Source organism: Triturus cristatus, chromosome 4_1, assembly GCF_964204655.1.
Source record: "Triturus cristatus chromosome 4_1, aTriCri1.1, whole genome shotgun sequence".
Classification (NCBI taxonomy): domain Eukaryota; kingdom Metazoa; phylum Chordata; class Amphibia; order Caudata; family Salamandridae; genus Triturus; species Triturus cristatus.
In genome coordinates, this window is record NC_140585.1 from 464759416 (window position 1) to 464772868 (window position 13453).

Below are 13453 nucleotides of genomic sequence, written 5' to 3' on the forward strand. Positions count from 1 at the left end.
GAGATGGAGTACACTTTCCTGATGAAGGAAACAGAGTCTTCCTCAACAACTTTAGACTCTGTATATGTACTTACTTATAAGTACCAAAAACTCTCAATGAACACAACGGCTCTTTTTAAAACCACTCAAGAACAAAACACTTAAGCTTGATGTTTATCTCCCAAAAATTTCATTTTTTTTTTCCTTCGATCCGCGCACCCAACGCAAGAGAATCCGTGCACCCAACGCGATAGGATGCATGCACCGTATGCGCATTTCGCTGTTTTTTTTTTTAAAAGGGAGCCCCAGGGGGTCCTTCTGGGACCCCCTAAGCAGATCTAGAGAGTCAGAGTATTTCCACTGTGCCCCCTTTATATGTTTTACACACTTATTCCCCTTGCTTCTTCAGCCTCACTTCTACAGAGGCAGAAAATGGCCGCCAACAGTTCCTAGTTTTGAATGTAGACAGACACTCGACAGCCAATTAGCATTCAGTGCGTGATCGTCAGGGTGCACGCTCGGTTCGGGGAGGGTGCACTTACGGTGCGGGTAATATGCGTGGATCCTCCCCGGCCATAGATATCACTAACTTTTTTACCCTAATTTTCTCAGGAACTACTGAACAGATTCACACCATTTATGTAAAAGGCACGAGTCTGAACTGATGACTACCTCTTTGCCAAATTTTGTGTCATTCCGTTCAGCAGTTCTGGTTGTAGCTGCGAAAACAGATCCTATGGGAAATTGCATGGGGAAAATGCGTTTTGGGACCCCCCTTTTTTCTCGGCCCCCGCTTGACGAAACTTTCAGGGTAGGAGCGGAGCGGAGCTGGCCAAAAGTTTGGAAAACTTCGCGAGGATTTATCAACCGGCGCCAGACTTATTGGGAATAGAATGTTGCGGATTGCCTATGGAAAATAGGTCCTAACTAAAACTATCTACTAGCGACCGCCAGTAGATAGATATATATTACCTACTGGCGGCATATATATATACATCGCAAATGAAGAGAGTTCCTCCTGGGACCAAGACCGTATTCAGTTGGTGCGCTGTGCCGTCTGAACCATAGCTGGTCAATGGTATCAAGTAACGTTCAAGTAAAGCACACACTCTAAAGACTTATGCAAGTGCAAAAGTGGCTTTATCCCTCAGATTGCTACGCATTTCGGAAGAGACTTGATCAAGGCAGTCTCTGTCGAAATGCATAGCAATCTGAGGAATAAAGCCAGCTACTTAATATATATATATATATAAATATCTCACCAGTAGGCCATTAAGACCTAATTTCCAAGCGTTTTTTGTTTTGTCAATGACTTTGGGACCATTTGACAAATCTTCCCAAAATGTTCAAAACTAGATTGCCATTCACTTTGGCTGCTGTTTGGAAAGTGTTGGGTGATTCGTCAAGCGGGGGCTGAAAAAAAGTTGGGGTCCCAAAATGCTTTTTCACCAAGCGATTCCTCAGAGAGATTTTAGATACAACTACAGCCCGAACTGCTGAACGGAATTATATTAAATTTGGCAGAAAGTTAGGTTGTGGTCCAGAAAGGGAGCTTTTTGCAATTTGGTGTAAATCTGTTCAGTAGTTTTGGAATTGTTAGAGATAAAAGAATTATGTATATTTAAAGATGTGTATCCAGAGCGGTGGATCCAGGGATCCGCGCGCCAATAGCAATGCCTTGATTTACTGGCCGTAACCTGAGACAAAAGTTGTGGTTGCCATTTTGTGAATCGGGACATGCTTCCGGAGGGGGGAAATAAAGTCAAAATAGGATATAATGGGTCAGGATAAAGGTATCCTGCCACTGGGGACTTATGGAGGGGTCTGTGAGGGACCCCTCATGGGCAAGTTTTTGCCCAAAACATTTTTTGTTGTGCACAAGGATCTGTGGATCCACAGCACAGCCCCTATGTGAATCTGTGACATATCCACAGATCCAGTGCTCAATTAATCAAAATACACCCACTCACAGATGCTCTCACACCCCCACACAACCATTCACACACCTACTTGTACATTCATACACACACTCACACACACACACACATACACCCATACACACACTCACACATCCACTCACAGATCCAGAGAACCACTCACAGACCCACACAGGCAATCACACACCCTCTCACACAGCCATGTACACACCAATACAGCCACTTACAAACCCACTCACAGGCCCACACAGCCACTTATAAATCCACTCACACACCCATACAGCAAAACAACTGATGTACCCACTCACACACCCATGCAGCTACTCACGCACCACTCAGATATCCACTCAGCCACTTACACACCCACTCACATGCTGACTTCTACACTCACACAACTCACACATCCATGCAATCTCTCACACACCTGTACAGCCACTTACATATCCACTCATAGACCCACAAAGCCACTTACCCCCTCTCACAGACCCACACAGCTACTCACAAATGTACTCACCTACCTACCACACACTCACACACCCACTTACACACCCATACAACCATTTCAGACACCCACTCACACACCCATACAGCCACTCACATACCCATTCACAAACCCACACAGCCACTTATACACCCACTCACATACCCATACAGTCATTCATACACCCACTCATAGACCCACACAGCAACTTACACACCCACTCACACACCCCCACCACATACTCAAACACCCACTTACACACCCATACAACCACTCACATACCCAATAACACCTGTACAGCCATTCACACACCCAGTCAGAGATCCAGAAAACTACTCACAAGTGGACTCACGTGTTCCTCACACACCCAGTCAGAGACCCATACATCACTCACTCACTGATTTACACACTTATACAACCACTCACACACCCACTTACAGCCAGAAAAGAAGCAGTCACACATCCACTCACAGACCCATACAGGCACTCACACACCGATGCACACACTTATATAGCCACTCAGACACCCACTCACACATCCATGCAGCCACTGACACACCCTCTGAGAGGCCTAAGAACCCACTCACACACCGACTCTGACACTCATTAAGCTATTCCTGCACCCAGTCAGAAACTCACACAAGCACTTACACACCCAATCACACATTCACCAGATACCCATACACCCAGTTACACACCCACACAACTACTAAACACCCACTCACACACCCATACAACTACCTATACAGCCGCTTACAGACCCACAGTTAGTCACACACCCATTCACAGAGTCACAGAACCACTTCCACACCCACACAACCACTCACATACCTACTCACACACCCATACAGTCAGTTACACACCCACTCACACACCTACATAGCTCCTCACATACCCACACAGTTAGTTACACAGCTCAAAGCTACTCACACACCGACACACAGGCAGTGATACAGATATATAACTTGTAATAGGATATGTTTGTATTAAATGTGTTGTTGTTTTGTATGTGTCCTTTTGTTTGGGAAACCTAGGCCCCTATCAATGCGACTCTTTTTAGCACTCTTTCTGGCCTCAAACACAAAACTATAGCCCAGAACCCAGAGTCTGACAATTTTGGAGACATGCAAGAGCAGCAGATAGGAAAAGGCTGCAGCAGAATGAGGCAGTTTTGAAGATGAAAGGCAGTTAAACTGGAGAACATCAAGTAACATGTACAAGAACATGGGGGCATATTATCAAGCCAGGCGATAAAATTATCGCCGTTTTAGCGGCAGAAAACTGCCGCTAAAAACTGTGATAATGGGCTTGATAATATGCTCTATGGAATTCCAATTGAAGCCCATGTTAGATGTGAAGGACATCTAACCTGGGCTTCAATTGAAATTCCATAGAGCACATTATCAAGCCCATTATCGCCGTTTTAGCTGCAGTTTTCTGCCGCTAAAGCGGCGATAATTTTATCGCCTGGCTTGATAATATGCCCCATATTTGGTTGGATGGTGGAGATGTGCTGGGCACTGATATTAGATAGTGACTCTGTGATTGGCTTTGGAAAAATAAAGAAAGTTATGTTGTTTGGGATATGTTTGGGAATTTAACATTACTTAAAATTTCTCTTTAGACTATGTCAAGTGTCAATTTGTATTAGACAGCTCCTGTTTTGACTAAGGTGCATATTGATTCTTGTCTGGCATTGGGTGATTCCTGAGGTTTGTGAAGGGCACGTCATCTATGAGGTTCTGAGCTCTCCTCCCATGTCCTTGGAGGATTTATAAAAAGAGCACACACTAACTGATTCCTTCACTGGAAAAAGTGTTCAAGTTGCAAAGGAATGGAAATGCCGATTCCACCATGATCAAATATGGCAGAGGTTGATGTTCAGGTGCCTTTTTCAGCTTGTAGTTCAGCAGTATTTCATCACATTGTTATCTCAGAAGCCTTTGGAGCACAAAGCACAGCAAGGTTCACCAAATCAATGTTGGCTCTGTGTTTGCCAATCCTGTGGTGCAGACACTTTTTCTGAAATAAGTTAGCAGTTCCTCCCAGGAGTGGAAATGTGCATCCCACCCTCCCCCATCTCCACTGCGTGTTTAAAAGGGAAAAGAAGCAGCTAAAGCAATCTGCAGATCATCTGACCAAGAGCATGAAAGTCTAATGACTGCTCAGTGAGTTTGGTGCTTGATAATTACTTGTTTGACACAGAAGCAGGGACATCATGTTGTTGTAGAGTGGAAGCCAGCACTGTGAGGTAGGATCAACATCCCTGCCCTTTGATCAATGACCACTTCCTGGGTGCAGTGGGAAACAGCAAGAGGTGGAGGGCAAACTAAGCATTCTTTGTTGAGGATAGGAAACAGGCATTACTGGACAGGTGATGGTTAGCTCACTTGTTCTAAGATGGCAGGTTTTTTAAATCAGTGATAGGTAAGTACCTATGTAGTATCACCATGGCCACTGAAATTATGAGATTGTGCAGCTGTGGCAATTTTTGCATGGTTATAGATTTGATGTATTTGCCACACAATCCATCACTTGCTGCATAATCTGAAGATTTTAACAAAAAAAATTGTTTATAGCTCAAACGGTTCAAAAGTTACTAAAAGTGCAGCAGCACATATTGCTGTGAAGTGGAAGTCCTTTTTCAAACGTCGACTTGCCACCTTTCTGTTGCTTATTGCTATATTTAGATATTAAACTGCTACTAATGAGGTGCACCTAATTCCCAGGCATGTTAACAAGTGTAAAAAAAAGTACAAAATAATGATGTAATTCTATTAGAAGAATGTGCCAAATTATGCTGCATAATTTGTCATTTCTTGATGTATATTTACTTAAACCTGCCCCATGATTTAGTCCTCTACTGCTGCATAATCCCAGTGGCCCTTAATGTGACCCTTAGGAGACTGCTGTCCCTGCATCGATATTGGCAAGAACAACTTCACAGGCCCGATACTGACTGCCAATACTCTGAACGTTTCCAGGGTCCATATTGCGAAGCTGGATGTTTCTTAAAGTCGACCTTTTGCCTTCACACGCGGATTTGATACTAATGCAGTTGGTCTAACCAATATTGTAAAATCTGCTGAAAGGGTAAAGAGACATTGCAGCAATATCCTGAAATTAGGTAATTATCCTTCCCCAGTCTAGACATAATGCACTTAGATACTCGAAATAGCAGGGCCCAATTTCGTTATGGAAGGCATAATTTTCGGCACTGTCACAAAATGTTTGCCGCACTGACAAACTGTAAGTCATTGTCGGCACTAAAAGTGAACCCTCTTTCAAGAGTAAAAAATAGATTTGCATACGTGCGCCAATGTGAAAAGTGCCAGTAATCAAATGTGTCTTTCAGTCATCCTTCTCAACGAGGCCATAGATTCAGCCATTATATATTGCTTGGTCACTTTTCTAAATGGATGTGTCCGAATGACCTTTTACTCAACACTCATAAAACTGAAACATCATTCATCTGAACCGGCCAATTTCCATCTCTTTGTATTATTCCCTTTAACCATACTATTCAGACCTCCAGACCGTCTGAACCTCTCATGCCTTTCTCATTATTTCCACCAAATACCTCAGTTTACCACCTTCTTCATGCTTTTATTTATCCCATTACTTTTCGAGCATGAGGTCAATGAAACAATCTGTTTGCACACAGCACGATCTTGTCCTGCAGTCCATAGCTGCAGTGTTCTACTTTGCAACAGGATGTATCCATTGTGTACTTACCAATCTGCACATAACAGGGTGTGCAAACCAAGCGAACAAACTTTGGGAATGCCAATAGATCGAGTGTAGGCCACCAGCCTTTTGACTTCGTCAATGCTTGTTTTGTGATGCTTTTCGTAAAACTTAATTGTTGGCTAAGCAACAAGGCACTTAATGATCTAAAAAACAAACAGTTGACGAATAGCAAAAATATATTTTGGTTTCAAAAGCACAGTTTTGGCACAGTAATACCTGAAACAGACGTTTAAAGGCATGGGCAAAGTGGGCTCTGGTCCAGGGCCTCAGCCTTTCAGGGGAACCCTAACAGAGCCAGCTTGGTTATGCAAAGTCTTCCCCTGATGACCTTGCATACTCCTTAAATACACTGTTTTAAATACAGATTTCTTCCATTTATTTTTAATTTGAGTGATGTATGAGATTCTATTACAGACATTTTGGAGGGTAATGTTGTGTCTATGTTTAATGCAACATCCATAAAAAAAGTGTTCTTTTACATTAAAACAGGACCTTACAAATGAGAAATGGGAGGGTGTCACAGAGAATATTAACAGTAAAATTAGTGAGCTGCTGTTGTGTTATAATATTGAAAACACACGTCACTATCCTTGAATAATAGATGTAAACGCATTTTGAATTTGGCCGAGTGACCTGGCCAAAAAGATCATCAAAGAGATGAAACTTGATCATAAATTCAAAGCTGTTCTGAACAGGGACTCCCAAGATATGTTTGACCCAGGGCCCCTGAAATCCTTATGCTGTTCCTGAACTGACACTCGAGGGAACTGCTTTGTGTGTGTACATGCTTCTTATCATAGGGTAGAATGTGTCACTCAGGTTGGAGTGAGCCAGTAGCTGAAGTGGGCTAACCCATTGTCTTTGCTGTAGTGTGTGGGGAAAAACATGAATGACACAATTGTGGATAAGCAATGTTACCATATATTAGGGAGTGATCATGTGCACTTCGGCATCGGGTAGCAGTGGTAAAGTGATCAGAGTCCTAAAGCTAATAAACACGAATTCAGCAGAAAGGGTAGGAGGAAGGCAAAAGGTATGGGGGTGACCCTGCAGAAAGGGCCACTTCCCACACAGACACTTAGGGCCTGATTACGACTTTGGCAGTGCATCACTGAGTCCGCCCTGCCGCCCCACCGCCAAAGCCGTGGTAAGGCCGTCCACCAGATTTGGAGCTTTCTCCGGACTGGCAGGCTTTTTTTGATGTTCCAACAGCAGTGCCCCTGAAAATGGGCTCAGCATTGGAAACACCAAAAACAAGTTCCTGCATGGCATGGACTTATCAGTCCATGCTAAGCAGGAACTAGAGTGCATGCATACAAAGGGCACATGTAGTGCCCTCCTGCATGCACCCCAGTGTGCAGAAGCACAAGGAGGCCCTGTAGGGTCCCCTCTGTTTCCTCTCTGCCGTCGCGCCCCCACAAGTCTGATGGTCCGTGGGCTGCCAAACTCCTAAATAAGCTCTTAGTCATCTGTTTAACTCCAATTCAAAATCCAAAGTTTGCAGTGAAATGTTTTTAGTATTCTAAAGATGAGTTCCAACTGAACCCTATTTAGTATTGAGAAGAACAGAAAAAATCACACTGATGTCAAAATGTCAAATATCCACAACACGATCTGAAACATATTTATCATTTAAGGCCTGCCAAAAGCATGCACATGGAAATAACATGTAGCACGTGGGACATAAGTCTAACCCCTCAGCATATATTGACACAAATATCACAGATATGCAAATTTAGAATGCAGGGTTAAGCGCGGCGAAGTCACTGTGTGTTACGTCTGTGAGTTACCCTCTATTTAGATTTGTGGGTTCAAATGTGTTTGATCTGCTAAAATTTAATGAAACTTCAGGTATTTAATGTATCCAATAATTAACTGATGCGTTAAATACCTTTTACTTCGTAAATATAATCCATGCCTAAACATGGGTTTATGCACAGGTCGAAATTAACCGACCCACTCGTAATCAGGCCCTTAGTAGTAAAGTTACATGTCTGTGGATCTCCCCATAGACACTGTAGGATGGGCGAAGGTGGAGATATACACTCATAGATTTGTGGCTGGCATTTTGTAGTACTTTTGTACTACTGTTGTAGTACTGCTACATGTATTACAAAGTGCAGGTTGTAAATAGGCCCATAGATATATTATTTATTTAGTTTAATATCATTTACATGAAGCCATTCAAGCTGAATTGCAAAAATAATGTTTCATATGGCATTTTTGGGACCGCATAAGAAAAGATGTACTGCAAAGCAATTTTAAACCACCACTCACCCAGACACACACTATCGGTATGGTAACTGGAATTCATATATTAAATGGATATCAAATGTACAACATTTTCAAGAATACATTTATACTAATCGCCATATATTACTCACAGTCAATCGTGAAATGCTTTCAACATTCTTTGACAAAACGTTTCCAGAGAATCATGCTCTCAGCGCCTGCTAAAACCCGTGGTGATGGATAGTAAAGGGCAGTCATAAAACTGCCTTTCACATCAAACCTCAGTGCGTTTATAAAGCACAAGCTCTGCCATTTAATGCCCTCTTGGTGCTGGCAGGTGTCTTGTGTTAATTAGCAGAGATTTGCCTGCTATATGTGGGAGCCCTTTGGTGGGATCCTCCTGTGGGAATGGGGGGAGAGGTTACGACCTTATACAACACTTTTGTGTTAAAAGATATGTATGTTGTTAACCCTTCTGTGAACGCCCCATGGTGGGTGGGTTCTTGGAAACTTTCCAACAACTGCATAATTGTGGAAGAGGCTAAGGAGGGAAGACAGAATTGTGGTAGAGACTAATGTGAGCAGAGCCAGAACACTTTATTAAATGTATTTAACTTGTAACAGGTACTACAATGATTAACACTGTTTCCACACGTTCAGTAAGAACAAAGGTAATATCCAATGATAACAGAATTCTGTGATTCCAGCAATTCCTGCATGTTTAAATATTGCCACACTTGTTTTAGTTTGCTCATTTCAGCCAAATAACAGAAATTATTGCTCAGCCAGAGCTCTTGTTGCAAAAAAAGCTGCATATGAAATGCAGTGCAGCTCTCAACAGTCTGTAATAGGTACCAGTTAAATGTTCAGGGTTTTGCTTGTACTCTGTTAGACTGGTATCCTTGGCATGGTTTCCCCAGACTTTTTGCCTTCTGACCTCCTGTTTTGCGGACTTCATTTTTTCTGCCTCTAGGGTTCTGGACACTTTACTACTGCTAACAAGTACTATGGTGCGTGGGCTCTGTACTCTACACATGGTAACACTAGCATATTTAAATTACTTATTAATTCCTAGTAAAGTGCCCTATATGTGCCCAGGGCCTGTAAATTAAATACTACTAGATGGCCAGCAGCACGGATTGTGCCACCCACTTCTGTAGCCCTTTAAACATGTATCAGGCCTGCCACTGCAGAGCATGTGTGTGCAGTTTTAAACTTCCAATTCGACCTGGCAAGTTAACCTACTAGCAAGACCCAAACCTTCCTTTTTATTACATGTAAGTCACCCCTAAGGTAGGCCCTAGACGACCCTAAGAGCAGGGTGCATTATATTTCAAACATTGGGCATGTATTTTTCAGTTTTGCATGCCCTGGTAGTGAAATACTCTTTAATGTGTTTTCACTACTGCAAGGCCCATCACTCCCATAGGCTAATACTGGGATTACCCAACTGTGAAATGATAGACATTTGAAGTTTGGTGTTGCTGGACTCACAATTTAAAATCCCAACTTATGGTGAAGATGGATTTTAAGTTGCAAGTCTGAAAATGCCACTTTTAGAAAGTTAAAACAATATAGTATTATGGGGTTACCCAGTTACGCGCAGAACCTGGGGATATATACTTTAAGGGAAGAGTGGTTCTGCCACTTACAGCTTCAAAGGCGCATCTAGCTTTTATTCAATTTGTGTCCCTCTCTCTTAGTAGGGCTTACATTTAATGAAAATACATACTGTCTGTTAATTTCTCCCAAACCAAAAGTAAAATCGAAAAAAGAACCCGTGATTCAGAGATTTCTAGAAAGTTTATGGAAATCATGTAGTCAAAACATGAGCAAATACGTATACCCACACAGATCAACAGTGTACCATTAAATCAAACTAACGTGAAGGGAACATAACAAATACAATTATATATACATCACAACACAATACACAAATAACACATAATAGTAAATCCAAACAATACATTTAAATAAAGTGTGAAGTGTTTTTTTGAATATGTATCATCCCAGTTTCCCAATTAATCTAGTTTTTTCTAGGTCTGGGTGATCATGATTTTGCGTCGACGTTTCGACCCCTGGAAATATAGCGAAAGTGTGTTCGTCTTAGTGGGGTCTTCTTCAGGACTAGAAAAGAATCTGTGTGTGGCCTTCAAGAGGTTTCTCCCTGATTTCTATGACAGCACGGCCGCTTGTTCATAATAGATGACCTGTATCAGACGGTACTCTTCTTAATCTTTGGGTAAGATTAGTCCAAGGGACATGCACTTCGTGCCTATATATCTCTGGCGTCTGGTGCTCGGAGTTCTACGTTTGAAGGTCTCCTTGTATCCAAATTGCATTATCCGGGGCCTTCCACCTCCAGAGAATCGGCCTCAAGGCTGAATAATTGCCTTTGAAGGCTTCGGCGTATCAGTTCGCCTTCTGAGTTCCTTGATTCCAAGTGCATGTGCCTTGGACTAATCTTACCCATTAACACATGTCTGGGGTGGGTGACAGCTGGGCCTTGTGCATTCCCTCTAGACAGTCACACACAAAGGAAATTGAGGCGTGTCTGATAGGCCATTCACATCCTGATGTGCCATTAACATCCTGATGGGTCATCCTGGACAGAATGGGAGGGATGAGCTGACACTTGCACCTGAATAGGGCTGTACCTGTCTGCGCACAAAGAGTTGCATACCTCCCTATAGTTAGTCTGAGGCCCGGGCAGGGAAGAATGGGATTTTGTACACTTTAAATGCCTCTCTTTGAAGTCTACCCCACTTCAAAGGCTCAACTGGGTGTAAGTACTAGACCTCTGACACCATGACTTCAGTACACCTTTGGACCTGAGGACATTCTACCAGGAAGAAGGACTTCTGTGATGCCAGGAAGAACTGCAACTCTGCTGAACTGATTTGCTGTGTTGGCCTGCTGCCTCTTCCCTGGCAGTGAGAAGGACTGAACTTGCATCTGTACATCCTCCAAAAACCTAAGTGACTCCTAAGGCTTGCTGGCTTGCCTCCTGTTTTGAAGTATCAAGGCCATCAAAGACTTCCTTCAACTCTGCTTCAGCTGCTGGACTCTGCCAACTGCCCTGCCATGAGGTCCAATCAAGTCTTGGGCCTTGAACCTGGGTTCTGCAGCTGTTTCTCTTCAAAACCCACACATCGTCGGCTTTGCACCGATCAGAATCAACGCATCTCCTTTGACGACGATGCAGCACCAGTTCAAGGACATCCCTGCATGGCTCGATGACGACGCAGGACTCGACTGTGAGGCTTGAGGACAACGCATCATCTTCATCTCCATTGGAATGGTTTTATTTAACTGATACAAATAAAGAATTAATTGAATGATTGATTATTGCACACATACTTTGTACATTGTCTCTTATATTAAGCCTGACTGTTCTGTGCCAAGCTACCAGAGGGTGTGCACAGGTTAATTTAGGTTGTGTATCTGACTTACCCTGACTAGGATTGTGGTTTCTACTTGAACAGGGAGCAAAACTCACCAACTAGAGACCCAATTTCTAACATATTCTATTTAACCCCTTGCCTGCTCATGACGGAACCAATCCGTCATGAGCCACGGGCGCCGTGTGCTCATGACGGAGTGGTTCCGTCATGCTGCGGCCGTTGCGGCCGCTCCGCCCACGTGGCGCTGATTCCCCGCCTGTGCGGGCGAATAATGCAAGTGGGCGGAGTCGTGACGGAACCACTCCGTCATGAGCACAGCGCGCCCGTGGCTCATGACGGAGTGGTTCCGTCACGAGCATGGCGGCGCCGCGCTCACCCCGAACCCCCCCAGCGCCGCGGCAAAATTCGTGCCGCGGTAAAGGGGTTAAACTTGCAAAAGGGATGCATATCTCTCCAGGTGAGGATAATATAAATAACATGGCCGCTTTGGCCTTCTGTAAGCTTTATTCTGCCTTTCTTATTGCTACAGAAAGAAAGGTAATCATGTGCCTATTCACAGAAGTAGTAAGTGATGAAATATGTTGTTGGACCTGGCCCACTCTACAGGCTCACCCCAGATTCTTGCTGAACCCGTTTTTGTTGGCTTTAGGACTGTGCACTTTTTCCCTGCTAACCAGTGGTAAGGTGCTTTACCTTCTAAATATGGGAAAGTTGGCTTGTTATGTTATGTTAATGGGTGACTTGTATAGCGCACGGCTACTCCAAGGAGTGTCCCGGCGCTTTCTGACCCATTACTGAGAAAGGAGAAAAGACAACAGAAACCTAACAGAATTACTGATTAAAAAGCCAGGTTTTCAAGGCCTTTCTAAAGGCAAAAAGGTTGGGAATGCGACGGAGATCAACAGGAAGGGAGTTCCATAGTTTGGGGGCGAGATATTTAAAGGAACGTCCACCTATTCTGACTTTCCTAATGGGAGGCACCATTGCCAGGCCAAGATTTTCCGACCAGAGAGATCTGGTGGGTTTGTAGAAAGAAAGCCGTTTCTGAATGTAGGAGGCCCCCACCAAATGGAGTGCCTTATGGGCCAGTGTAAGAGCTTTGAATGTTATTCGCTTCTTGATCGGAAGCCAGTGAAGGGAGGAAAGCAACTCAGATGATCTGGCTTGCCGGGGTAGGCCGAAGATGGCTCTTGCCGCAGAATTATGTACAACCTGGAGTTTGTGCAAGAGATAATCCGGCAAACCCAGGTAGAGGACATTTGAATAATCAAGCCTGGAACAGATCAGAGCTTGTACTGTCAGCTTCCTGTGGGCTAAAGGGAGCAAAGGAAGGAATTTACGCATCATTTTAAGCAGACCAAAACAGGTACCCGTGAGACCTGTGATCTGTGTTTTCAAAGCCAGGGTGTTATCGATTTTGACCCCAAGGTTTTTAGCGACCAAAGAGGAAGAAGAAGGGGGGGAAATGCAAACCGGTCACCATTCCTGCCAGGGCGGTTCTGCCTGACAGCCGAAGAAGAGCACCTCGGATTTATCAGGGTTGCACTTGAGGCTGCTCCGCTGAAACCAGTTGAAGACAGCCCCAAGGCAACCACGGATGCTCTCCCCATCAAACTCCATGCCCTTCTTGCAGGTGAAGAGGAGCTGGGTGTCGTCAGCGTATGATATGA